The sequence below is a fragment of the Phyllobates terribilis genome, unplaced genomic scaffold (assembly GCF_046119375.1).
Source record: "Phyllobates terribilis strain yellow unplaced genomic scaffold, ASM4611937v1 Scaffold_10__3_contigs__length_209671492, whole genome shotgun sequence".
In the NCBI taxonomy this organism is placed as follows: Eukaryota; Metazoa; Chordata; class Amphibia; order Anura; family Dendrobatidae; genus Phyllobates; species Phyllobates terribilis.
Window position 1 is genome coordinate 165,970,587 of NW_027362770.1, and position 27,332 is coordinate 165,997,918.

The 27,332-nt window shown below is 45.6% G+C and overlaps 1 protein-coding gene across 1 annotated transcript in view; it reads right to left on the minus strand.

The window, feature by feature from the left end:
- The window catches only part of WNT7B (Wnt family member 7B), a 313,390-nt gene extending 287,453 nt beyond the window's left edge, over positions 1-25,937 (minus strand). The window contains exon 1 of the mRNA XM_073650073.1: positions 25,759-25,937. The gene's annotated coding sequence lies outside the window, so the exon portion shown is untranslated. The remainder of the gene's footprint in view (positions 1-25,758) is intronic.
- Positions 25,938-27,332: the final 1,395 nt, after the last annotated feature.

Sequence of the window (27,332 nt, forward strand, 5' to 3'; positions counted from 1 at the left end):
ACACCAAATACCGATAGTGGGGCCGTGGCCTTAAAGACGTCATATGCACATCCCCTATAAAGCATCATTCACATGTCTTACTTTTCAAGTACGCAAAAAAGTACAAGTTTCATCACTATTTAGTGTTTGATGAAAAACTGATGGCAAAAATTGACTAGTGACTTTCAGAAATAAATTGCAAAGCTCCTATCCATACAATGTTAATTAAGGACCACAAATGGATAGTACACTGATATCATCAGTGCGCGGACTGTGATTTTTACTGATCCACAGACATGTATGGGTAATATGTATTACATGACTCCCATCAAAAATAGACACACTGTCAGCAAAAAAAACCATGGACATGTGATCACCCCCATAGATTATAATGGGTACGTAGGCGTTCTATCCAGGGTTGCCAACTTGACTTTTTATTATTTCTGGACAGCTTATCAAAAAATCACAGACCGACAATATTTTTTACGGACACGGACACATTGGAAAACCATAATAAATCATTCTGATTATAAGTGATACATGTCTACAGCCCATAACTCTGATATGAAGAAATAAGCAGCAATATCTGTAAAATTATGAGCCTTACGATCAAAAGAAGTACCATATTTTTCGGACCATAAGACGCACTTTTTTCCCCCCAATATTTGGGAGGAAAATGGGGGGTGCGTCTTATGGTCCGAACGTTACCTGCGGTGGTGGTAAAGTGGGATCGCAGGGTGCTCCAGGAACGCGGTGGTGGTAGCGGCGTCGTCGTCAGCAGAGGTGAGCGGCTGGGGCCGACCACTGTGCCTGGCCGGTACTGGGGCTGGGGCCAGTGTCGGGCTGTGAGCGGCGTGCGCAGCCATCTTCCTAGAGCTCTGATCTACAGGAAAATAGCAGTCTGAGCCGGCGCATGCGCGGATCGGTAGATCACAGTTCTAGGAAGATGGCCGCGCACACCAGAAACCTGCGCAGATTGCACTGCTTCGCCACTCACAACCAGGGAACCGACTGCAGCCCGGTACAGGCCCCAGCCCTCGGCCCCTGTCCCAGCCAGACGCCTCAGCCCCTGCCAGAGGCCCCCGCACAGGAACCAGCCAGGGTAAGGGCCTCATCCAGGCACAGACCCCGGCCCAGCACAGGCTCCACAGCATCTGACCTCTTCTGCTGCAGTCGCCGACTTCCTGAGGGACCCTGCCTCCTGTGACCCTCGCTCCACTGCCCCCCAGGTAAGATACCATACCTATTCAGACTAGAAGATGGACCCCCATCTTATAAAAAATATTTTTTTCTATTTTCCACCCCAAAATTTGGGGTGCGTCTAATGGTCCGGTGCGTCTTATAGTCCGAAAAATATGGTATATGTATCCTCAGCTTCAAAAAAAAAAAAAATCACGGACACCTTAAAAAAAAAATTTACGGACAGGGAAAAAATTTCTGTTCGGGAATTTCTGGACAGTTGGCAACCTTGGTTCTGTCCAAGAAAAACATAGAAACAAAGGTGAAAAACTGATGTGTGAATGAGGCCTACAGGGCTGGTCTACTTGACACATTTTACTGGTATCACTGAATTTGTAACAACTCGCCAAAAATACATTATTAGTCCCGAACAATAAAAGCTTTAAAAAAAGACAATGAAGAAAAAAAAAAGTAAAAAAATATTAAAGTTGCTGTTTTTTTATAATACTAATTACTTGTAGATGGTATCAATAAAAATTACAAATTTTCTCACAAAAATTAGTCGTTATGCAGTGCTGTCAAGGACAAAAAAAAAAAAAAAGCTTTTGGGGTCTCAAACAAACTATTAAAAAATAAAAATAGTAAAATGTAAAAAAATTATTTGGTATCGGGATAATCGTACCTTTATGCAAAAATAAAGTAAAAAAAAAAAAAAAAATAATAATAATAATTTAAACCACTGGGTGAACATTGTAAACAAAAGAAAGTCCCACCCAAAAATAAAACACTGGTGGAATTAATTTTTTTCCGCATCAGGAGGTAAGCAGCACTGACGACGTAGTGTCCGCACGTGTACGCGGTTGGCTGGTATCGTGCACCTGCCCCATTCATTAAAAAATGCGCAGAATACCTATTGATCGTACAACTGTCAAATACATGTATACACATGCTTGTCGGATAAACCTTTTAAGGGGTTAATCATGTTCTCCAAAAATATTTAGGAGCATCCCTTTAAGGACACATCCACCCCGCAGCCCAGCTGACGAACTACAAGGGATGTTTCTCTACCATATTTATAATTAGAAAGCAACCAATCAGATTTCACCTAAAAATGAAAGCAGCAAACTGATAGGTTGCTATGGGCAACACCTGGAATGGTTTCTGATTAGAGTGCTGTAATAAGTCGACATTAGTGACCAATCAGAGCACAACTTTCATATTTACGGTTTGGAAAATGTATTCTGATTGGTTGCTATGCACCAGAGCAGAAAATAGAGCACAAGCCCGATATGCCGCCATTTTCCCGCCCAGACTCGATCTACAGTCGTTTGCATAAGACTTTCCCTTCACTCATCTGATGTACAGCGCGAAGCATAACGATGTCCGTCACATGCAGCCCCTCCACATCGCAACATTTCACCTCAGCAGATGGTTAATAATGAGCGCGCAGAGCTCACTGCCGGCGCCATATTGACTGCGAGGGGAGGGGGGAGGAGGAGAAAAGGCGGGAAAGATGGCGGAGAGGGGAACTGAGGAAAGACAAAAGTTCAAGTTCAAATACACAGTCTGCCCAATAACTCCGGAGAGAAGGAGCATGTTCCCACGACTGGGGGGAGAGAGGGGAATAAAAAATACCTCAGCTTCTGTAGGAGAAAGTGCCTGTCCGCCATTACAGGACATCAGAATACAGGAACTAAACCATGAAGAAGGATCAGGAAAACATGAGGAGAAAAATATATAAAATGTACGAAATCCTGTGACAATAAATAACATATACACTATATATAACATGAGGAGAAAAGACATAAAATGCCAGATTAATGCACAAAATCATGTAAATATATATTAATATATACTATATATAACAAGAGAAAAATATATAAAATGCCCGATTAATGCACTAAATCAGGTGTAAATATATAGCAATAAATAATATATATACAGTACAGACCAAAAGTTTGGACACACCTTCTCATTTAAAGATTTTTCTGTATTTTCTTGACTATGAAAATTGTACATTCACACTGAAGGCATCAAAACTATGAATTAACACATGTGGAATTATATACTTAACAAAAAAGTGTGAAACAACTGAAAATATGTCTTATATTCTAACTTCTTCAAAGTAGCCACCTTTTGCTTTGATGACTGCTTTGCACACTCTTGGCATTCTCTTGATGAGCTTCAAGAGGTAGTCACCGGAAATGGTCTTCACTTCACAGGTGTGCCCTGTCAGGTTTTCTTGCCTTATAAATGGGGTTGGGACCATCAGTTGTGTTGTGCAGAAGTCAGGTGGATATGTGGCACCCCAGGGGTCTGGTTGCCACAGTAATAGAAATATTACGTCTGAGAGCAAGTGGGAGGTTTCTCTGGTCAGGAGCCCTAAGCATGCAACACTGGGAGGGGAGGAATCTGCCCTTATAAACTGGGTCTGGGGCGGGATTAGTGAGTTCAATCAGAGCCTGGAGACAGTTCCAGACACAGGGAGAGTTACAGCAGGAGCTCTGTAGGAGCAGTAGCTGAAGACCAGGGGCTGGAGCTGAGCAGAGCTCGCCCTGGCAGAAGAAACCAAGTACCAGACACCGGAGTCCGAGGCTGTGGGGACTGATATCCACCCAGCAGCAGAAACCAGCCGGCAGGGGATTCCAGGTCCTCTGGCCATAGAAGCCCGGAAGCTCAGTCACAAGGAATGGACCAGCACCGCTATCCAGGAGCGGAGGCTAACAGAAGGCCCCAAGTCACCAGCCATACGGGTGAGCACCACACGGTATACTCAGGGACGTGGGCTACTTCTACCCGCTTACAGCAAGGTAGCCAGAAAGAGTGCAGATAGACGAGGAGGCCTACAACTCCACCTGGCCAGGGGAACTCCTGTTTGCTCGCAGACTGACCAGGCCCCTTATGCTAGCCAGTACTCCCGGGAGGGTCTGCCTTCATATCACCAGTAAAGACCCTGAACTGCACTGCAAAGACTCTGAGTCGTTCCTGCTCATCGCCGCACCAGCGCTACTAGCGCTGGGACGCCCGCGCACCATCACTCCCATCATCCACATTCACTGCCCTGGGGCTGCACTCCTCCCGTGGGGAGTCACACTACCTCAGCTGCATACCCCATCAGCCTTGCAGCGGCGGTCCGCGCTGACCGCAATCCACGGGTGGCGTAGTCGGACAATTAACCTAAAACGCCCACAAAATACCGCCATCGGCCTGACCACCCTGAGCCACGGGACCGGGTCACCGCCACAGATTCTACAACCCCCAGAGACCCAGCTCTGGGTATCCCACACACGTCCACACTAGGCCCAGGGGGCGAGTCAGCTTTGGCGTAGTCGGCAGGATTTCGTGCCCGCAACCACCGGGTACTGCGCGCCTTCAAAAGACTGTCATACCTGCCGTGGTGAAGGTCCCCGCCATCCGGAGCCGTTTCCCGCCATCTTCAAAAGTTTCCCGCCATCTTCAAAAGTTTCCCGCCATCCGCAGTTGTTTTCCCGCCATCGGACGCCATCTTCGGGACGCCGCGCGGGAAGAAGAGGGGCGTGGACGCCGAAAGCGCGTGAGACCCGAAGCTCCGCCTCACGCATCGACGCTGCGTAAGGTCCTGGAAGGGAGAGAGAGCGACGCTGACGTCACCAGAGCGCGACGCAAGGTCCTCCACCCTGACGATCGTCTGCGGAGCCGCGGCCTACGGAGAAGAAGCAACAGAAGGTAGGCCACACTTAACTAGGGGGGAGGAAGATGATGGATATGGAGGGACCCTCTACCACCAGCGCGGCCGCTGCCGCAGTAATGCCATTTACAATGCCCTATATCCCCGGAGCGGCCTGGCTGCCCCAGTACTCAGGGGAGTCGCATACCCTAAGCGACTTTAAAGAGAGACTGTACAGCCTGTTTAAGGTGTACCCCCTGACAGAGGGACAAAAAGTGAGCATATTGGTAGGCCAGCTAACCGGGGCAGCCCAACGTGAAGTAAAGTCCTAGTCAGTCAGGGACAAGGAGACTGTGAAGGAGATCTTAGCCCGTCTGAGGGACACCTTTGATACCCGCACCTCAGCAGAGATCAAAATGAAATTCTATGGGTGCAAGCAGCGGGTCCAAGACAGTATAAGAGACTATGCTTTGAATTTGCAAGAGGCCCTGGGAGCCATTAAACAGGCAGACCCTGACAGTGTGCGGAATGCAGATGAACTGTTAACTGAGCAATTCATTGAGGGTCTGCTGTCCAACGCCCACCGAACCCAGTTACGTGCAATGGCCTTGCAGAACCCTGGTTTAGACTTTGCAAAGTTCAAAGACAGGGCCATCCGGGTGCTCTGAGAACCGGCACCGGGTAGCGCTGTAACCCACCGGCGCCCTGCTATTACCTATCACCAGGAGGCGGCACCCTTGTCTACAGAGTCTGTAGGAGCTGGTGCGCAGGCTTTGGATAACAACCCGGCTACAGACCTGCACCATCAGGTCCAAGAGCTAACCAAAAGCGTAGCCGCGCTAACCAGAACTGTGCAGTCTTTATAGGTTTCCCCTCCAGGAAAGATCCAGCTGGCATCCGGACCGGAGGACGTCCCGTGGCACCGACAGAGGAGGATCCCAACGTCCAGAGGAAGACCCAGCGACAGATACAATGAGGACGGACAACCCATCTGCCGCCGTTGCAATCAACCCGGACACATGGCGAGGTACTGTCATTTAAACGGGCACAACCTGGGGTAGAGGGCCAACCCCCAGGCATAAGATCGTCAGGCCCATCGAACTGGCGTGATAAATACGTAGGGGGACGTCGGGTCTTGCCTGTGGTACTGGATGGCATTCCTATGAGTGCCCTACTGGACACTGGGTCACAAGTGACTACCACCCCGTACGTGCTCTTTAAGCGGTACTGGAATGACTCGGACATAACCCGCTACCCAGATGACGACCTGAGTATCATCGCCAGCAATGGTCAGCCCGTGCCGCAGGTGGGATTCAAGGAGGTGACTATTAAGGTCGGTAAAGTCGAGCTGGCGGCACAAGGACTGATTATTGTGGACATAGACCGTCATGAGAGCCACCCTAAAGTCACTTTAGGGACTAACGTGATTTAAAATTGTCTTGCAGAGGTGATTCTCATTTTACAGCAGGTTGCCAAGAACGCCAGTTCCAGCCAGCAGCGTGTGCTCCAAAAAGAGATCCGGGCACTGATGAAGCGGCAACAAGTGGAACTATCTGGTGGTGAGATAGGTAGCGTGAGAATGTGTGACCCGTTCCCTATTGCCATGCCCCCGAAAAGTGAGATGATGATCTGGTGCCGGGCAGCTATTGGTCTAAGAGGTAGAGACTACCAAGCAATGGTAGAACCCGTCTACTCAGACAGTAGGCCCACCATTTTGACAGCACGGGGGGTGGTCGATGTACGCCATGGGAGGGTGCCCGTCCGCATCATAAATATCGGGGAGAGAGAAGTATACCTGCCCCGGTATGCCACGCTAGCCAAATTGTTCACCATAAACCAAAATTCTGTAAGGGCCGTGGAACCCTTGTCTCCATCTCAACCAGAGGAAGGTAACGGCTCTAAGAAACAAATGGAGGACTGGTGTCAGCAACTGCATTTGGGTACTGACTCCACTCCCTCACACCAAAAACAGGGAGTCTACCGGGTGGTTCAGGAGTACGAGAGGGTCTTTAGTAAACATCCGCTAGACTTCGGGCGAGTAAAGGGGGTAGAACATCACATCCCCACAGGAGACCATCTGCCCATAAAGGAAAGATACCGACCTGTACCCCCTGCACACTATCAGCATGCAAAAGGGATGTTGCGGGACATGAAGGAGGCTGGGGTAATCAGGGACAGCTGTAGCCCCTGGGCAGCTCCACTAGTTCTAGTGAAAAAGAAGGACAACACCATGAGAATGTGTATAGACTACAGAAAGGTCAACCGTATCACACACAAAGATGCGTACCCGTTACCAAGGATAGAAGAATCTTTAGCTGCATTAAAATCTGCTAACTTCTTCTCCACTTTGTATCTTACTAGCGGGTACTGGCAGGTTCCTGTAGCAGAGGCAGACAAGGAGAAGACTGCATTCACCACTCCGATGGGCCTCAGCGAATTCAACTGTATGCCGTTCGGGCTCTGCAACGCACCAGGAACCTTCCAACGGTTGATCGAATGCTGTCTGGGACACCGGAATTTCGAGACGGTCCTATTATACCTGGACGACGTCATCGTCTATTCCAAGACCTATGAGGACCATCTGGAACACCTGGCAGAAGTGTTTGACGCCCTGGCAAGCTACGGCCTCAAGGTGAAACCCTCCAAGTGTCACCTGCTGAAACCAAAGGTGCAGTACCTGGGACACGTGATGAGTGCTGACGGAGTGGCTCCCGACCCCGATAAGATCACCGTGATTAAAGACTGGCCAAGACTCTCCAGCATAAAGGAAGTGCGGCAGTTTCTCGGGTTGGTAGGCTACTACCGAAGATTCATTCCCAGTTTCACCAAAATGGCAGCTCCTATGCAGGACCTCCTGATAGGCCAATCCAGGAAGGCCAAAAACCAGAAGCCGCCCTTCAGATGGGAAAAACTGGAAGAAGAGTCCTTCCGCCAGCTGAAGATGGCCCTCACGAGGGACGAAATTCTGGCGTACCCTGACTACAGCCAGCCCTTTATCCTCCACACGGACACGAGCAACATCGGGCTAGGAGCCGTACTGTCCCAGATCCAGCAGGGGAAAGAATGGGTAATCGCTTACACCAGCCGAAAACTACGGCCCACGGAGAGGAACCCTGAGAATTATAGCTCATTCAAGCTAGAGTTCCTGGCAGTGGTGTGGGCAGTGACCGAACGTTTCAAGCATTACCTTGCCTCTTCCAAGTTCACCGTGTACACGGATAACAACCCGTTGACACACCTGGACACTGCAAGACTTGGTGCCCTGGAGCAGAGATGGATGGCCCGCCTGTCCAACTATGAATTCACCATCAAATACCGGGCGGGACGCTCAAATGCCAACGCGGATGCCCTGTCGAGAATGCCGAACCTACCGGACGTAGGGGAAGATCCAGAAGAACTGGAAGAAATCGAACTCCCTGCGTTCCACCGCCATGGGATTACCCTGTATTCCCACCGTGTGAGGGACAGGCGCTCTGCTACGTTCAACCCCTTACCCCACTATAGCTGGGCAGAGACACAAGACAGTGATCCCGCAGTCCGTCTGGTGAAGGAAATGCTGACACAGGCTGATGCCCGCCTTGATCCAGACGCTCCGGAGGAGACCAAGCAACTGTGGAAGGAGAAAAGCAGGCTGTTTCTTTACAAGGAGAAGCTGTGCCGGAGAATGGTCAACTCTAGAACACATGAGCTGACCTGGCAGGTAGTGGTCCCAAGACGAGACGTGGCTATGGTTCTGGAGGCATACCACGACGGAGCAGGACACTTCGGATGGAAAAAGCTGGAGTTCTTGTTGCGTGAACGGTTCTACTGGGTAGGCATGAGAGGAGCCATCGAGAGGTGGTGAAGAGACTGTGGCCCGTGCAACCTAAGAAGAAAGGACCGTGCCAGCCAGGAGAGTCCCCTGCAGCTCATCATCACCAGGCAGCCACTGGAACTGGTAGCCCTGGACCATGTGAAACTGGCTCCAAGCAAATCTGGGTACGTCTACACCCTCACCATCGTAGATCACTACTCCCGGTTCCTAGTGGTGGTCCCTGTCAAGGACTTAACGGCCCAAACAGCAGCCAGGGCCTTCCAGCTGCACTTCTGCCGTCCACACGGGTATCCGGAGCAAGTGCTGACGGACCAAGGACCAGCCTTCGAAGCGGAGGTCTTCCAGGAGTTCTGCAATCTGTATGGCTGCAGGAAGATAAGAACAACACCCTATCACCCTCAGACCAACGGACTATGTGAGAAAATGAACCAGGTGGTGATGGACTTGCTGAAAACGTTGCCCCTGGAGGAACGCAGTCTGTGGCCTGAAAAACTGCCTGATTTGGTGGACTTGTACAATATCATCCCCGTAGGCTCCACCAACTGTACCCCGGCTTACCTAATGAGAGCAAGACCTGGTAAGCTGCCTATTGACCTGGATATGGGAGTCCTGACACCTGAGGACACCTCGCCAGAGGCAGACTGGGATACAGAACGGCAGCAGCAGTATCGGAAAGTACAGGAGAGCGTCGAGCGAAGTCTGTCTCAAGCAAGAGAAGGCTTATAACCAGTATGCTCCCGCTGTTCCCCTGGTACCTGGAGAGCAGGTCTTGAAGAGAAAGAGGCGGCTCCACAAGTTGGACTACCAGTGGGAGAAGGACCCGTACACCGTACTGCCCTCAAGTCATGAGAACCCAAAAGTATGTATCATCAGTAAGGATGGAGGAGAGACCACAGCCATTGTCTCCAGAGACCACCTGAAGAAGTGTCCCGAGCAGCTGCAAAGCCCTGAAGAAGATCAAGAAAACCCTCAACCCGCAGAGGAAAGGGAAGAAATGATCAGTACCGTACTCGGAGACTTTCCCCGGTCCTGGACTCAGATCAACAACGCAGTCGTGGTACCCGTCCTCACCTTTCTCCAGCCAGCCCCTTAAGGGCCTACAGAAGAACAGGTAGTGTCAGAAGAGCAGCCGGCCCAGGAGGCAGAAGAATCCATACCAGCAGCCCAGGAGAATCAACCCTCTGCTAGTAGTGAGCCTGCCGTGCCCCTAGTAAGCCAAAGAGTACGCAGAAAGCTGCCAGGCCTGCCCGTAACACCTTCTACACCCTGTAGTGCAGAACCAGATAGTGGGTTACGTAGGTCCACCAGGAGCACTAGAGGACAGATGCCCGCTCGCTGGAGAATCTAAACTGTGATACCTGTAAACTGCAAATGTTGAAAATGGTTTATGTTTTTGTTGCCTGTTCATTGATTATGTTTCTCTAGTTACCTTGCAGGTTTATTTGGACTGACAGGTTATGGACGCTGAATAACCGGAACTACATTGTAGATAGTTGCACCTTGGTGCCTCTTGCGAAGATGGCCGCGGAAGAGAAAACCTGTCTGGCGTGGCCTCCTTGTGGCCCAAAGTAGCTAGCCTCAGCCTTGAAGCCACGCCCAGGGCCAACGCTTGGGGTTTGCTTTGGACAGGTCCCCTACTCTGTGCCAAGACTTCACCTTGTTGGGTGATATGGACACCCGGTTACGGACACGCCGTGACCTCTAAAGACTAAAGCTTCTTGTATATATGTTATTGTATTATTGTTTATACCCTGTATTTATGTTTTCTTAAAAATGTGTTTAGTCCCGAAGTACTAAAATTTACTAGGGGGGAATGTGGCACCCCAGGGGTCTGATTGCCACAGTAATAGAAATATTACGTCTGAGAGCAAGTGAGAGGTTTCTCTGGTCAGGAGCCCTTAAGCATGCAACACTTCCTGCCCAGATCTGGGAGGGGAGGAATCTGCCCTTATAAACTGGGTCTGGGGCGGGATTAGTGAGTTCAGTCAGAGCCTGGAGACAGTTCCAGACACAGGGAGAGTTACAGCAGGAGCTCTGTAGGAGCAGTAGCTGAAGACCAGGGGCTGGAGCTGAGCAGAGCTCGCCCTGGCAGAAGAAACCAAGTACCGGACACCGGAGTCCGAGGCTGTGGGGACTGATATCCACCCAGCAGCAGAAACCAGCCGGCAGGGGATTCCAGGTCCTCTGGCCATAGAAGCCCGGAGGCTCAGTCACAAGGAATGGACCAGCACCGCCATCCAGGAGCGGAGGCTAACAGAAGGCCCCAAGTCACCAGCCATACGGGTGAGCACCACATGGTATATTCAGGGACCTGGGCTACTTCTACCCGCTTACAGCAAGGTAGCCAGAAAGAGTGCAGATAGAAGGGGAGGCCTACAACTCCACCTGGCCAGGGGAACTCCTGTTTGCTCGCAGACTGACCAGGCCCCTTATGTTAGCCAGTACTCCCGGGAGGGTCTGCCTTAATATCACCAGTAAAGACCCTGAACTGCACTGCAAAGACTTTGAGTCGTTCCTGCTTCATCGCCGCACCAGCACTACTAGTGCTGGGACTCCCATGCACTATCACCCTCACCATCAACTACACTGCCCTGGGGCTCCACTCTTCCCATGGGGAGTCACACTACCTCAATTGCACACACCATCAGCCCCAGCGGTCAGCCTTGCAGCGGTGGTCCGCGCTGACCGCAATCCACGGGTGGCGTAGTCGGACAATTAACCTAAAACCCCCACAAAATACTGCCATCGGCCTGACCACCCTGAGCCACGGGACCGGGTCACCGCCACGGATTCTACAACCCCCAGAGACCCGGCTCCGGGTATCCCACACACGTCCACACTAGGCCCAGGGGGCGAGTCAGATACACAGCTGATAGTCCTACTGAATAGACTGTTAGAATTTGTATTATGGCAAGAAAAAAGCAGCTAAGTGAAGAAACACGAGTGGCCATCATTACTTTAAGAAATGAAGGTCAGTCAGTCCGAAAATTGGGCAAACTTTGAAAGTGTCCCCAAGTGCAGTTGCAAAAACCATCAAGCGCTACAAAGAAACTGGCTCACATGAGGACCGCCCCAGGAAAGGAAGACCAAGAGTCACCTCTGCTTCTGAGGATAAGTTTATCCAAGTCACCAGCCTCAGAAATCGCAGGTTAACAGCAGCTCAGATTAGAGACCAGGTCAATGCCACACAGAGTTCTAGCAGCAGACACATCTCTACAACAACTGTTAAGAGGAGACTTTGTGCAGCAGGCCTTCATGGTAAAATAGCTGCTAGGAAACCACTGCTGAGGACAGGCAACAAGCAGAAGAGACTTGTTTGGGCTAAAGAACACAAGGAATGGACATTAGACCAGTGGAAATCTGTGCTTTGGTCTGATGAGTCCAAATTTGAGATCTTTGGTTCCAACCACCGTGTCTTTGTGCGATGCAGAAAAGGTGAACGGATGGACTCTACATGCCTGGTTCCCACCGTGAAGCATGGAGGAGGAGGTGTGATGGTGTGGGGGTGCTTTGCTGGTGACACTGTTGGGGATTTATTCAAAATTGAAGGCATACTGAACCAGCATGGCTACCACAGCATCTTGCAGCGGCATGCTATTCCATCCGGTTTGCGTTTAGTTGGACCATCATTTATTTTTCAACAGGACAATGACCTCAAACACACCTCCAGGCTGCATAAGGGCTATTTGACCAAGAAGGAGAGTGATGGGGTGCTACGCCAGATGACCTGGCCTCCACAGTCACCAGACCTGAACCCGATCGAGATGGTTTTGGGTGAGCTGGACCGCAGAGTGAAGGCAAAAGGGCCAACAAGTGCTAAGCATCTCTGGGAACTCCTTCAAGATTTCCGGTGACTACCTCTTGAAGCTCATCAAGAGAATGCCAAGAGTGTGCAAAGCACTCATCAAAGCAAAAGGTGGCTACTTTGAAGAACCTAGAAAATAAGACATATTTTCAGTTGTTTCACACTTTTTTGTTAAGTATATAATTCCATATGTGTTAATTCATAGTTTTGGTGCCTTCATTGTGAATGTACAATTTTCATAGTCATGAAAATACAGAAAAATCTTTAAATGAGAAGGTGTGTACAAACTTTTGGTCTGTACTGTATATTAGAAAATGATATATATAAATATTGGAAAATTTGGAAAATAATATTTTCTAATATTATATATATATATATATATATATATATATATATATATATATATACTAGATGGTGGCCCGATTCTAACGCATCGGGTATTCTAGAATAGGTATGCGGCCGACGGGGTGCAATTAGCAGAGCGGCGTTTAAATTTGGCGCCCAAATCGCTGATTGGTCGCGTTAGGCAACCGCGACCAATCAGCAAAGCGGTGTTTAAATTTGGCGGCAATATCGGTGATTGGTCGCGGGCGGCGGCCGCGACCAATCTGCGAACCGTGTTAGTGAGGACTGGAGAGCGTGTTTAAATTTGGCACCAAAATCGCTGATTAGTCGCGACCAATCAGCAGAGCGGTGTTTAAATTTGGCGCCAAAATCGCTGATTGGTCGAGGCCGCCGGCCGCGACCAATCAGCGATTTTGGCGCAAAATTTAAACAACGCTCTGCTGATTGGTCGCGGCCGTCAGACGCGACTAATCAGCGACTTTGGGGCCAAATTTAAACCCCGCTCTGCTGATTGGTCGAGGCCGGCGACCGCGACCAATCAGCAGAGCGTTGTTTAAATTTGGCGCCAATCTCTCTGATTGGTCGCGGGCGGTGGCCGCGAACAATCAGGGAACCGTGTTAGTGAGGAATGGAGAGCGTGTTTAAATTTGGCACCAAAATCGCTGATTAGTCGCGACCGCGACCAATCAGCAAAGAGGTGTTTAAATTTGGCGACAATACTGCTGATTGGTCACGGCCGGCGACCGCGACCAATCAGCAGAGCGATGCAGAGCGGGGTGTAAATTTGGCGCCAAAATCGCTGATTGGTCGCTGGCCGCGACCAATCAGCAGAGCGGTGTTTAAATTTGGCGCCAAAATCGCAGATTAGTCGCGGCTGACGGCCGCGACCAATCAGCAGAGCGTTGTTTAAATTTTGCGCCAATACTGCTGATTGATCTCGGCCAGCGACAGCGATCAATCAGCAGAGCGTTGTTTAAATTTGGCGCCAATCTCGCTGATTGGACGCGTCTGGCGTCCGCGACCAATCAGCAGAGCGTTGTTTAAATTTGGCGCCAAGCTCGCTGATTGGTCGCGGCTGGCATCCGCGACCAATTAGCACAGCAGTGTTTAAATATGGCGGCAAGATCGGTGATTGGTCGCGGCCGCTATTTAAATGTGGCGCCCAAATTGGTGATTGGTCGCGGGCAGCGGCCGCGACCAATCAGCAGAGCGGTGTTTAACTTTAGCGCCAAGATCACTGATTTGTCGCGTGCGGAGAGCGCGACCAATCAGCGAATCGTATTGGTGAGGAGCGGGGAGCGGAACCGTATTAGTGAGGACCGGGGAGCGCCGCTGCCTGTGCGGCTACTTCCGCTGCGAGAACCCGGGACATGAGTGGGCGCTCGCAGCAGAAGTATCCCGACCCGCAGCGCCGCTCCCCTTTCTTCCCTTCACACCCTAGCCGCTGATGTCCCCACAGTATCAGCATGGTGTTACAAAGGTCCGGACATTTGTGTTAAAAATCGCTGATTGGTCGCTGGCGCTGCCCGCGACCAATCACCGATTTGGGCGCCAAATTTAAATATCGGCCGCGACCAATCACCTATCTTGGCTCCACATTTAATCACCGCTGTGCTGATTGGTCGCCGACGCTGGGCGCGACCAATCACCGATTTTGGCGCCACATTTAAATAGAGTCCGCGACCAATCAGTACAGCGGTGTTTAAATGTGGAGCCAAGATCGGTGATTGGTCGCGGCCGATATTTAAATTTGGCACCCAAATCGGTGATTGGTCGCGGGCAGCGCCAGAGACCAATCAGCGATTTTTAACACAAATGTCCGGACCTTAGTAACACCATGCGGATACTGTGGGGACATCAGCGGCTAGGGTGTCGAGGGAGGACCGGGGAGCGGCGCTGCGGGTCGGGATACTTCTGCTGCGAGCGCCCGCTCATGTCCCTGGTTCTCGCAGCGGAAGTATCCGCACAGGCAGCGCCGCTGACATCCATGCGGCAAGGGTGTGAAGGGAGGACCGGGGAGCGGCGCTGACATCCAATTGGTCGCGGCCGCTATTTAAATGTGCCGCACAAATCGTTGATTGGTCGCGGCCTTGACCCGCGACCAATCACTGATCTTGCGGCTAAAGTTAACCACTACTGTGCTGATTGGTCGCGGCCTATATTTAAATTTGGCGCCCAAATCGGTGATTGGTCGCGGGCAGTGTCCGCGACCAATCAGCACAGCGGTATTTAACTTTTGCGCTAAGATCAGTGATTGGTCGGGTCCGAAGACCGCGACCAATCATCGAATCGTCTTGGTGAGGACCGGGGAGCGGCGCTGCCTGTGCGGCTACTTCCGCTGCGAGAACCCGGGACATGAGCGGGCGCTCGCAGCAGAAGTATCCCGACCCGCAGCGCCGCTCCCCGGTCCTCCCTTCCGCATGGATGTCAGCGACGCCGGCGGTCCTTCCGCAGCTACCGGCCGGGACATGAGCGCCTCGCGCCGCTCATCTCCCGGCTGCATCTCCGTCCCGCAGATGGGTCCGGCGGTCGGGGTCCTTCTGCTGGCACCGGCCGAGAGATGAGCGCCTCGCGGAGCTCATCTCCCGGCTGCAACGCTGCTGAGCTCCGTCCCGCAGATGAGCCGCTAACGGCCGCCATCTTTTTTCTGAAATCCCGCGGCGCTGATTGGCCGCTGCCGGACCAATGAGCGACGCGGGATTTCCTGGACAGACAGACAGATAGACAGACAGACGGGATAAGACAATTATATATATAGATATATATATATAAATGTATATGTGTATATATATATATATATATATATATATATATATATTACACTGTGTTCCAAATTATTATGCAAATAATATTTTCTCAGATTTTCCCACATTACCTATATGAATTGCAGTCATTGTAATTTTCCAGTCAAATAACTATTAGAGTACAATTGAAAGGTTTTAGTACAAACTGCCTATGATAACAGTATATTTTTTAAAAAATAAAACACTCAAACTGCACTCAAAATGCATGTTCCAAATTATTATGCACAGCAGAGTTTTCAACCTTTTCATTTTAATAAAGAACAAAAAAATGGTCATTTTTGAAATTATAAGCATTAGCAGGTTATTACAAACTGAAATCAAACAGTTTTCAACTCAAAACTTTATTCTAGGTGATGTTACATTTGCACATAGGACCCCTTGTTCGAAAGGAGCTTCTGAACTCTCTCGTCCATTGAATTTGTCAGGTTTTGGATGGTTTCTGTTTCAATTGTTTTGCATGAGGACAGAATACCCTCCCAGAGCTGTTACTTAGATGTGAACTGCCTCCCGCCATCATAGACACTCCTTTTGATGATGCTCCAGAGGTTCTCAATGGGGTTGAGGTCAGGGGAGCATGAGGGCCACACCATAAGTTTGTCCCCTTTTATGCCCACAGCAGCCAGAGATGCAGATGTGTTATGTGCAGCATGAGACGGGGCATTATCATGCATGAAATGATCTCGATGGTCCAGATGGATGGAGTGGAGGATGGCTGGTTGATGGACACCCCATGCAAACACGGCTACGGCGCTAACAAGGAGGAGGTGGAGTAATGTTTTGGGCTGGAATCATGGGGAGTGAGATTGTTGGCCCTTTTAGGATCCCTGAAGGGGTAAAGATGAACTCCATAATGTATGTTGAGTTTCTCAAACAGCACTTCCTGCCATGGTTCAAGAAGAAGAACCGTGTATTCCGCAGCAAGATAATTTTCATGCATGATAATGCACCGTCTCATGCTGCACATAACACATCTGCATCTCTGGCTGCTATGGGCATAAAAGGGGACAAACTTATGGTGTGGCACCCATGCTCCCCTGACTTCAACCCCATTGAGAACCTCTGGAGCATCATCAAAAGGAGTGTCTATGATGGCGGGAGGCAGTTCACATCTAAGCAACAGCTCTGGGAGGGTATTCTGTCCTCATGCAAAACAATTGAAGCAGAAACCATCCAAAACCTGACAAATTCAATGGACGAGAGAGTTCACAAGATCCTTTCGAACAAGCGGTCCTATGTGCAAATGTTACATCACCTAGAATAAAGTTTTGAGTTGAAAACTGTTTGATTTCAGTTTGTAATAACCTGCTAATGCTTATAATTTCACAAATGACCATTTTTTTGTTCTTTATTAAAATGAAAAGGTTGAAAACTCTGCTGTGCATAATAATTTGGAACATGCATTTTGAGTGCAGTTTAAGTTTTTTATTTTTTTTACAAATATACTGTTATCATAGGCAGTTTGTACTAAAACCTTTCAATTGTACTCTAATAGTTATTTGACTGGAAAATTACAATGACTGCAATTCATATAGGTAATTTGGGAAAATCTGATAAAATATTATTTGCATAATAATTTGGAACACTGTATATACCGTGTAGATATATATATATGTGTATATATATACATACAGTGCCTACAAGTAGTATTCAACCCCCTGCAGATTTAGCTGGTTGACACATGCGGAATTAACTTGGCATTGTGACATTTGTACTGTAGATCAGCCTGGAAGTGGGAAATGCTCTGCAGCAAATTTTGGTTTTTTTTTTTGTTTGTTTTTTTTTTAAAACGTTAAAAGTTAATTCAGAGTGTCATTTATTATTCAACCCCTCAAACCACAAGAATTCTGTTTGGTCCCCCTAAAGTATTAAGAAGTAGTTCAGGCACCAAGAATAATGAGCTTCACATGTGTGGATTAAAGATCTCTTTTGCCAGCCTTTTCTGACTATTTACGACCCTCCCCAAACTTGTGAACAGCACTCAGACATGGTCAACATGGGAAAGACAAAGGAGCATTCCAAGGCCATCAGAGACAAGATCGTGGAGGGTCACAAGGCTGGCAAGGGGTACAAAACCCTTTCCAAGGAGTTGGGCCTACCTATCTCCACTGTTGGGAGCATCATCCGTAAGTGGAAGGCTTATGGAACTACTGTTAGCCTTCCACGGCCAGGACAGCCTTTGAAAGTGTCCTCCCGTGCCGAGGCCAGGCTTGTCCGAAGAGTCAAGGCTAACCCAAGGACAACAAGGAAGGAGCTCCGGGAAGATCTCATGGCAGTGGGGACATTGGTTTCAGTCAATACCATAAGTAACATACTCCACCGCAATGGTCTCCGTTCCAGACGAGCCCGTAAGGTACCTTTACTTTCAAAGCGTCATGTCAAGGCTCGTCTACAGTTTGCTCATGATCACTTGGAGGACTCTGAGACAGACTGGTTCAAGGTTCTATGGTCTGATGAGACCAAGATCGAGATCTTTGGTGCCAACCACACACGTGACGTTTGGAGACTGGATGGCACTGCATACGACCCCAAGAATACCATCCCTACAGTCAAGCATGGTGGTGGCAGCATCATGCTGTGGGGCTGTTTCTCTGCCAAGGGGCCTGGCCATCTGGTCTGCATCCATGGGAAGATGGATAGCACGACCTACCTGGAGATTTTGGCCAAGAACCTCCGCTCCTACATCAAGGATCTTAAGATGGGTCGTAATTTCATCTTCCAACAAGACAACAACCCAAAGCACAGCCAAGAAAACCAAGGCCTGGTTCAATAGGGAACAAGTCAAGGTGTTGGAGTGGCCTAGTCAGTCTCCTGACCTTAACCCAATTGAAAACTTGTGGAAGGAGCTCAAGAATAAAGTCCACATGAGACACCCAAAGAACCTAGATAACTTGGAGAAGATCTGCATGGAGGAGTGGGCCAAGATAACTCCACAGACCTGTGCCGGCCTGATCAGGTCTTATAAAAGACGATTATTAGCTGTAATTGCAAACAAGGGTTATTCCACAAAATAATAAACATAGGGGTTGTATAATAATTGACCCACACTTTTATGTTTAAAATTTAATAAAATTCAACTGAGCAACATAACTTTTTGGTTTGTAAGATTTATGCTTCTGTTCATAAAACCTACTCTCGTTTGCAGTTTGAAGGCTCTAACTTATTTGCATCTTATCAAACCAGCTAAATCTGCAGGAGGTTGAATACTACTTGTAGGCACTGTAATATAGTAATTGTTCTCTGGCTTTCTTAGGCTTTGTTCACACAATGTTCTTTTTTTTTCAGGAGGTCAAAAACAATGAGTTTTTCAAGTGAAATCCGCCTTATTTGTTTAATTTTTTCTTCTTCATCCTAAATGTTTTTTTGTAAGCATTTAGGCTATATGCACACGTTGCGTTTTTGCTGTGTTTTTTTTTTTTTCAGCGCAGATTTGTCACAAAACCTGAAGGGTTTCCAGATGCCTTCTAAGTGGAGTGTCACGCTTATTTTTGACTTGCAGATATAAATCTGCTGCATGTCAATTCTTTCAGCGTTTTTTTGCTGCAGATTTCACAGATACTAATGAGTGGGGAAAAATCAGAAAAAAATACAAAGGAATAACTTGTGTTTTTGCCACTGCGTCTTTCCTGCCAGGAGATGCTGAAATTGTGCAGAAATTTCTGCACACACCCTAAGTTAACATTTCCAGAAGCATTACTGTTTTCTTTGAAGATTTCTGTACCTGCTTTTGAGCTTTCTTTTCCCTTTTTTTAATGTGTTTTTATTTTTTTTGTGTGTGTGCACACGATTTTCAGGATTTTTTTTAACATCCATTTATCAATGAATAAGATGCTAACTTTTTTTTTATTTAGAAAACACTCAACAATAATCAAGCATTTTCTAGGTGTATTTTTTTGCCGTCTCTGGCTGGTATTGTAAAGTATGGAGTGTCTTCTTAATTGCAGAATGGTCAGCTCATTTATTTTAGACACTTGGAAACCTGAAGTTGATAAAAGACATACTAAAATTGAGTTAACTACATTGTCGACATCCCTGAGCTCCCCTGATTCTGCCGCTCTTTTCCGTTTTGCTCTGCGTCGCTCCATTGCAGAGATATTCACCTTTGTTTCTTCTGGAGCGCTCTATGTGAAATCTCTGCTTGTAGTGCAACTGGGCGTTTCTTCAGAGCCTTCTCTGGGGGCGTGCACTTTCACTCCTCCTTCCCAGACGTGGCCAATCACATCTCAGCAGCAGCTATCTGCTAGATCAACCGCTATGCTGTGATTGGCTGGCAATGAGTAGTGAAAGTGCACGCCCCCAGAGAAGACTCAGAAGAAACGCCCCATTGCACTACAAGAAGAGATTTCACATAGAGCGCTCCAGAAGAAACAAATGTGAATATCTCTGCAATGAAGCGACGCAAAGAAAAACGGAAAAGAGCGGCAAAATCAGGGGAGCTCAGGGATTTCAACATGGTATTTTCTTACATTTTTTTGCACTTTATACAAGTGAGAGGTCCTGCTTAAGGTGGGTTTAGCTCATGGTCACTTAAAGGGGTTTTCCCAGATTACAATATTACCTATTCTTGAGCTCCTACGATCCCCAATAATTTGCTGATTACACCCAGAATCTCAGCAGGTCAGTTGTGCATCCACTCGAGTACGCAGTAAATACTCGAGTAAATAGTCATCAATCACATGAAACCCTCACAATAGCACAAGCTGTACGCTGTATACTCTCCGACATGCTGTATATCACACATGTATTATTCTACCCCATGCTGTAAATTGCTGACACATATAATAATTTATGCTTAATGTGCTATTTAATGCAAACTGTAACTCGAATAAACCAGTTCTTGAATAAACTTGTATTCCTCCCCCCCTCCGGCCTCAGCTCTCCCTACTGTACACATAATTATTAATAATTTACCTGGCAGCAAGTGAATAAATTCTCTGCGCCAGCCAGTGGGCTGGGACTCATGGTTATAGGATTGCTAGTGGTAAAAGTATCTATTAGGCCAAGTTCACATGCAGCAGGTTGTTGTTTTTTTTTTGCAGCCAAAACCTGCTTTCTTGGCAGTAAAAAAAAGCGCAGTTTTTTGCAGCATTTTTTTGGGTTGCAGATTCACCAAAAATGCAGCAAAAACTGTTTTTTTTTTTTTGCAGAGTTTTTGCACTTTCTCGTTTGCTTTCTACAGGTGAAAGAATTGACACGCTGCAGATTTTCACAGAAAACCTGATGCAGTTCTTAAATTCAGCCAGGAAAAGAAACGTAAGCATTTGCTGATATTGTAAAATGCTGCTTATTTCCATAAAAAACGCAGTTTAAAAGCACTGCAAAAATACCGTGTGTGAATATGTATTCTTTGTTATATAATATTGCTCCAGTATTTATTGTATATATTATATTAGGGATGAAAAACACCTTCAGGCTGGTAGTTGCGACCTACTGTATATTCCACTGCGCACCATATGCAGTGTCCTCATTTATACTGGAAGTGCTGATACTATTCTAGGAATGGATGGAATTATATACTGACCATGCAGTGCAACACTGTATACACAAGGAATGGCCATGCAGTGCAACACTGTATACACAAGGAATGGCCATGCAGTGCAACACTGTATATACAAGGAATGACCATGCAGTGCAACACTGTATATACAAGGAATGGCTATGCAGTGTAACACTGTATATACAAGGAATGACCATGCAGTGCAACACTGTATATACAAGGAATGACCATGCAGTGCAACACTGTATATACAAGGAATGGCTATGCAGTGCAACACTGTATATACAAGGAATGACCATGCAGTGCAACACTGTATATACAAGGAATGGCTATGCAGTGCAACACTGTATATACAAGGAATGACCATGCAGTGCAACACTGTATATACAAGAAATGGCTATGCAGTGCAACACTGTATATACAAGGAATGACCATGCAGTGCAACACTGTATATACAAGGAATGACCATGCAGTGCAACACTGTATATACAAGGAATGGCTATGCAGTGCAACACTGTATATACAAGGAATGACCATGCAGTGCAACACTGTATATACAAGGAATGGCCATGCAGTGCAACACTGTATATACAAGGAATGACCATGCAGTGCAACACTGTATATACAAGGAATGACCATGCAGTGCAACACTGTATATACAAGGAATGACCATGCAGTGCAACACTGTATATACAAGGAATAACCATGCAGTGCAACACTGTATATACAAGGAATGACCATGCAGTGCAACACTGTATATACAAGGAATGACTATGCAGTGCAACACTGTATATACAAGGAATGACCATGCAGTGCAACACTGTATATACTAGGAATGATTGTGCAGTGCTGCACTGTATATACAAGGAATGACTGTGCAGTACAGTGATGTGTATACTAAGAATTACTATACATGACAGAAGTCTACACACTAGGAATGACCATGCAGTGCAGGACTGTATATACAAGGTATTACCATGTAGTGCAACACTGTATACAGAAGGAATTGCCATGCAGTGCAGGACTGAATATACTAGGAATGACCATGCAGTGCAGGGTGGTATATACTGGGAATCATCATGTAATGGAGGATGGTATATACTGGGAATCATCATGTAATACAGGGTGGTATATACTGGGAATCATCATGTAATACAGGGTGGTATATGCTGGGAATCATCATGTAATGCAAGATGGTACATACTGGGAATCATGTAGTGCAGGATGGTATATACTGGGAATCATGTAGTGCAGGATGGTATATACTGGGAATCATCATGTAATACAGGGTGGTATATACTGGGAATCATCATGTAGTGCAGGGTGGTATATACTGGTAATCATCATGTAGTGCAGGGTGGTATATACTGGGAATCATCATGTAGTGCAGGGTGGTATATACTGGTAATCATCATGTAGTGCAGGGTGGTATATACTGGGAATCATCATGTAGTGCAGGGTGGTATATACTGGTAATCATCATGTAGTGCAGGGTGGTATATACTGGGAATCATCATTTAATTCAGGGTGGTATATACTGGGAATCATCATGTAATACAGGGTGGTATATACTGGGAATCATCATGTAATACAGGGTGGTATATACTGGGAATCATCGTGTAATACAAGATGGTATATACTGGGAATCATCATGTAATACAGGGTGGTATATACTGGGAATCATCATGTAATACAGGGTGGTATATACTGGGAACCATCATGTAATACAGGATGGTATATACTGGGAATCATCATGTAATACAGGGTGGTATATACTGGGAATCATCATGTAATACAGGGTGGTATATACTGGGAATCATCATGTAATACAGGATGGTATATACTGGGAATCATGTAATGCAAGATGGTACATACTGGGAATCATGTAGTGCAGGATGGTATATACTGGGAATCATGTAGTGCAGGATGGTATATACTGGGAATCATCATGTAATACAGGGTGGTATATACTGGGCATCATCATGTAGTGCAGAGTGGTATATACTGGGAATCATCATGTAGTGCAGGGTGGTATATACTGGTAATCATCATGTAGTGCAGGGTGGTATATACTGGGAATCATCATGTAGTGCAGGGTGGTATATACTGGTAATCATCATGTAGTGCAGGGTGGTATATACTGGGAATCATCATTTAATACAGGGTGGTATATACTGGGAATCATCATGTAATACAGGGTGGTATATACTGGGAATCATCATGTAATACAGGGTGGTATATACTGGGAATCATCGTGTAATACAAGATGGTATATACTGGGAATCATCATGTAGTGCAGAGTGGTATATACTGGGAATCATCATGTAGTGCAGGGTGGTATATACTGGTAATCATCATGTAGTGCAGGGTGGTATATACTGGGAATCATCATGTAGTGCAGGGTGGTATATACTGGTAATCATCATGTAGTGCAGGGTGGTATATACTGGGAATCATCATTTAATACAGGGTGGTATATACTGGGAATCATCATGTAATACAGGGTGGTATATACTGGGAATCATCATGTAATACAGGGTGGTATATACTGGGAATCATCGTGTAATACAAGATGGTATATACTGGGAATCATCATGTAATACAGGGTGGTATATACTGGGAATCATCATGTAATACAGGGTGGTATATACTGGGAACCATCATGTAATACAGGATGGTATATACTGGGAATCATCATGTAATACAGGGTGGTATATACTGGGAATCATCATGTAATGCAAGATGGTACATACTGGGAATCATGTAGTGCAGGGTGGTATATACTGGGAATCATCATGTAGTGCAGGGTGGTATATACTGGGAATCATCATGTAGTGCAGGGTGGTATATACTGGTAATCATCATGTAGTGCAGGGTGGTATATACTGGGAATCATCATGTAGTGCAGGGTGGTATATACTGGTAATCATCATGTAGTGCAGGGTGGTATATACTGGGAATCATCATTTAATACAGGGTGGTATATACTGGGAATCATCATGTAATACAGGGTGGTATATACTGGGAATCATCATGTAATACAGGGTGGTATATACTGGGCATCATCATGTAATACAGGGTGGTATATACTGGGAATCATCGTGTAATACAAGATGGTATATATTCGGAATCATCATGTAATACAGGGTGGTATATACTGGGAATCATCATGTAATGCAGGGTGGTATATACTGGGAATCATGTAGTGCAGGGTGGTATATACTGGGAATCATCATGTAATACAGGGTGGTATATACTGGGAATCATCATGTAATACAGGGTGGTGTATACTGGGAATCATAATGTAATACAGGGTGGTATATACTGGGAATCATCATGTAATACAGGGTGGTATATACTGGGCATCATCATGTAATACAGGGTGGTATATACTGGGAATCATCATGTAATGCAGGGTGGTATATACTGGGAATCATGTAGTGCAGGGTGGTATATACTGGGAATCATGTAGTGCAGGGTGGTATATACTGGGAATCATCATGTAATACAGGGTGGTATATACTGGGAATCATCGTGTAATACAAGATGGTATATATTCGGAATCATCATGTAATACAGGGTGGTATATACTGGGAATCATCATGTAATGCAGGGTGGTATATACTGGGAATCATGTAGTGCAGGGTGGTATATACTGGGAATCATGTAGTGCAGGGTGGTATATACTGGGAATCATCATGTAATACAGGGTGGTATATACTGGGAATCATCGTGTAATACAAGATGGTATATATTCGGAATCATCATGTAATACAGGGTGGTATATACTGGGAATCATCATGTAATACAGGGTGGTGTATACTGGGAATCATAATGTAATACAGGGTGGTATATACTGGGAATCATCATGTAATACAGGGTGGTATATACTGGGCATCATCATGTAATACAGGGTGGTATATACTGGGAATCATCATGTAATACAGGGTGGTATATACTGGGAATCATCATGTAATACAGGGTGGTATATACTGGGAATCATCATGTAATACAGGGTGGTATATACTGGGCATCATCATGTAATACAGGATGGTATATACTGGGAATCATCATGTAATACAGGGTGGTATATACTGGGAATCATGTAATACAGGGTGGTATATACTGGGAATCATCGTGTAATGGAGGATGGTATATACTGGGAATCGTTATGTAATGGAGGATGGTATATACTGGGAATCATCATGTAATACATGGTGGTATATACTGGGAATCATCATGTAGTGCAGGGTGGTATATACTGGGAATCATCATGTAATACAGAGTGGTATATACTGGGAATCGTTATGTAATACAGGGTGGTATATACTGGGAATCGTTATGTAATACAGGGTGGTATATACTGGGAATCGTTATGTAATACAGGGTGGTATATACTGGGAATCATCATGTAGTGCAGAGTGGTATATACTGGGAATCATCATGTAATACAGGGTGGTATATACTGGGAATCATGTAGTGCAGGGTGGTATATACTGGGTTTGTACATGCACTGCTGGCTGATCTTGCAGGACATCTCCATTCAGGCTCTGTACACCATTCCTCCATGTTCCTGGCCCTCAGCTCCTGGATCTGGGGCTTCTGACTGTAGAGCTCTGGTTACTGGACACTGCTCAGTCTCCAGCCTTCATGTACCCCACTGTATATACTGTATACACCACCTGGCCTTACCTTGCTCAGTGTCTCGGTGCTTGGTGTGTCCTCAGCTCTTATAGATCCTCATATGTAATAATGTTTCTCTCCTCTTCCTGGAAGTAGAACAGAACTGAACTTGCAGCAGTTTGGAAACTTGTGAGTCTGTAGCAAGAAAAGTCCTAAAGACTCTGCTGCCCCCAAGTCCAGAGCTAGAAGCCACAAAGCAGCAAACCAGGCTGAGCTGCCGGCCCAGACAGTGGAGGAGAATATTATCATAATACAAACTAATATATACCTATAAATATTTATATATCATGTGTGTGCTGTCCTTCTTCCCTCTGCTCCTGGGAGATTTAATTTACAATGTCTCCAGCTTCATCTGTCCGGACATGAGATCGTAGAGTCTAAAAATTATTTCACAAATGATCAATTAATAAAAATATACATTTATATTGATATATAATTTATTCATAAATATATATTTTTCATTTATATATATATATGTTGAGATATATAGGTAACTAATGATACATGTAGTGTAGAGATAGATCAGACGAAGAGACAGCCGTATATTATGCACAGATAGATAAATATGTAGATGGATATTATGTAGACATAGAATATAGTTGTATAGATTAATTGCTAGATATTTACATTTTGGGGATAAATATAATGTAGGAATAGATAGCTATGTAGATAATTATTAAGTTGAGAGATATAGATAGATAATAGATAGATGATAGATAATAGATAGATGATAGATAATAGATAGATGATAGATGATAGATAGATAATAGATAGATGATAGATAGATAGATAATAGATAGATGATAGATAATAGATAGATGATAGATAGATAATAGATAGATGATAGATAGATAATAGATAGATGATAGATAATAGATAGATAATAGATGATAGATAGATAATAGATAGATGATAGATAGGTGATAGATAATAGATAAATAATAGATGATAGATAATAGATAGATGATAGATAGATGATAGATAATAGATAGATAATAGATAGATGATAGATAGATAATAGATAGATAATAGATAGATGATAGATAATAGATAGATAATAGATAGATGATAGATAGATAATAGATAGATGATAGGTGATAGATAATAGATAGATAATAGATAGATGATAGATAGATAATAGATAGATGATAGATAATAGATAGATAATAGATAGATGATAGATAGATAGATAGATGATAGATAGATAATAGATAGATAATAGATAGATGATAGATAATAGATAGATAATAGATAGATGATAGATAGATAATAGATAGATGATAGATAGGTGATAGATAATAGATAGATAATAGATAGATGATAGATAGATAATAGATGATAGATAGATGATAGATAATAGATAGATGATAGATAGATAGATGATAGATAGATAATAGATAGATAATAGATAGATGATAGATAATAGATAGATAATAGATAGATGATAGATAGATAATAGATAGATAATAGATAGATGATAGATAGATAATAGATAATAGATAGATGATAGATAGATGATAGATAGATAATAGATAGATGATAGATAGATGATAGATAGATAATAAATAATAGATAGATGATAG